We start from the raw sequence: 2,360 nt of genomic DNA, 5'->3' as shown, positions 1-2,360 counted from the left end.
TTTAAAAAATAAATAAATAAACAAAACACTATCCCTCAACGAAAAGCTATTAAATCATTGAAAACTTTATTTGTGCAATACTTGTAGTATATTTGTTGTTAAAAATATGTTATCTGATATCGTAGAAAATGTCTACATAGTTTTATCTTTTTATTATTATTATAAGTAATGGACTCACCAGCGAAGCCCCGAGAAAGAAGTAGTGAAAGACAATCTATTTGCGAAGCCCACATGCTTCATCCATCTTCGTGACATTCTAGGCGAGCGACTTACCTAAAAAAGAAAAGAAAAGAAAAAAAGTAAAAATGAAAATTCTCCAAAAAAGTTTATTCTTTCCTTCAGAAAGAGAACGGATAATATTTTACAAAAGAAATTTTAATAAAGATATTATCCAGTTTTTATATAGTTCCATCTTTCACTTGTAATAATAAAATTATTTAATTTATTTTTAACAAAGAATTATTAATTATCGTAAAAGAATTATTTTATATAAACTCATTATTATTTCAAAAAAGGTTTTTAGTGATCACCGTTTTTTTCTTCTAAAATTTCGTGATGGACATAATTGCACATCAAACCCTCCATATCATATCACAACCATCGAATAGTATAAAAATAAACCTCTACAAATTTCATCAAATCACCTTTACCCTTCGTCGTAAACCTACTGACTGTCCTACAGTATACATTAATAATGTGGCTCTTACCCCTGTCGAACAGATCCGCAACCTTGGACTACATCTGGACAAACGACAGACATGAAATCCTCACACAAGACTGAAAAGAAGGAAAACTGCACGTCGATTCCGACTATTACAGCACTTACTAAACAAACGGTCTAAACTTCCAATCCATTACAAAAAAAAAAGATCTACTTATCTACACGGAGTTGAGCTTTGTGGATCTTTGTCACAAATAAAATCATCCATAAAGACCTCAAATGTTCCATATGTAACCGATCTAGCCTGAACCAGATATCAATCCTTCCATTATAAATTCCCAAACCATCCAAACTAGATTTTAACATTGTTTCCTCTTCAGTTCTTGGCAATCCTTCGAGGCGCCTGAAAAGAAGATGGCATCTAGACCTTCTAATGTAGAAATGTTATTAGAGTGCTACCAATGGGTAGTTTCTCTACAAGCCTATATCATACCATTATAATCTAACATACAATTTACTAGATGTAATTTTATGTAAATACCGTTATAAATACCAATAAATAAATATTTTGTGACGGTTTCATGTAATGAAAACTGGAAGGGTCCACTCTGGTTAGAACAGGTTGGTTACCTATAGGATGACTCCTGCCCTAAACCCGTATGTGAGAAATGACCAAGAAGGGGTAAAAAAAAATAAACAAATATTCCTTTTCATTTCGCATGCAAGAGACTTCTCGTATATTTCGATTGCTACAACACTTACTTGACAAACGCTCTAAACTTCCCCTTCACTACAAAAAATTAGTATACACTACAATAATCAGACCAATTTGGACATACGGAATTGAGCTCTGGGGCTCAAACAAACCATCAAATTCCTCCCGCATCCAATCCTTACAATCCAAAATCCCATTCGTTGCAGAATAGGCCCAAAACAGATATGCGACTTTTCATTCCAAACTCCTTAACCATCCTAACCCATTAATTCTTAATCCTTCATCCTTAAGAATCCTCCGAGGCGTCTGAAAAGAAGATGGCCACCGGACTTTCTAATTTAAATTAATGTTTGGGTGGTAACCAATGGGTGGTTCCTTCCCAAGATTTTCAAGTGTATATGAAAAATACAACATATTTACTTATTGTATTATTTTGTACAGTTGTAAATTAGATTAAATAAATAAATTAAAAAAAAAAAATCGCATGCATGGAAAATGGTTCATAATTAGGACAATTAGGCATGAGGGACATTCATTCATCATATTGCAATGAATGAAATTTCTTCTCCAAAGATCACTCATTCAGGTATTGTTGTTTCTGAGAAGTTTATCTTAAAATCTAATTGATAAAAAATTGTTATTCATTGATTATAATTCACTTAACCAATCTATGAATGACCGCCATTCGAAAACTCCTTATTGTAATGCCCCGTTAAAGGGCTCGTTTGGAACATGTACATGTTCCTTAACCACCATCCATTGATAGACCAAAATATCCCACATGAATAATGTATCCTCCGAACTATGGTAGACAGTTACGCTCCTGGTGAGGTGGAGAAGACTGCTTGGGATGGACAGCGTACAGGATGTAGTGGGCTCAACCGGACGGAGTGAGTCAGCATTATTTCCTTCTGACCAGAGGTACCATCGACAAGATCCCAAGCTGATCCTGATGGCATATAATATCATGTCGGAGGACTTTGT

At 34.2% G+C, this 2,360-nt stretch overlaps 1 long non-coding RNA gene across 1 annotated transcript in view; it reads right to left on the bottom strand.

The window, feature by feature from the left end:
• Positions 1 to 44: 44 nt before the first annotated feature.
• Positions 45 to 2,360, bottom strand: part of LOC136796136 (uncharacterized) — a 69,776-nt gene continuing 67,460 nt past the window's right edge. Inside the window, exon 3 of the long non-coding RNA XR_010843836.1 lies at positions 45 to 273. This is a non-coding gene — a long non-coding RNA (uncharacterized lncRNA). The remainder of the gene's footprint in view (positions 274 to 2,360) is intronic.

This window comes from Halyomorpha halys, unplaced genomic scaffold (assembly GCF_000696795.3).
Source record: "Halyomorpha halys isolate HHAL.00 unplaced genomic scaffold, Hhal_1.1 Scaffold1078.1, whole genome shotgun sequence".
Taxonomy (NCBI): Eukaryota; Metazoa; Arthropoda; class Insecta; order Hemiptera; family Pentatomidae; genus Halyomorpha; species Halyomorpha halys.
The sequence above is the reverse complement of the archived record's forward strand: the minus strand, read 5'-3'. Positions and strand labels throughout refer to the sequence as shown.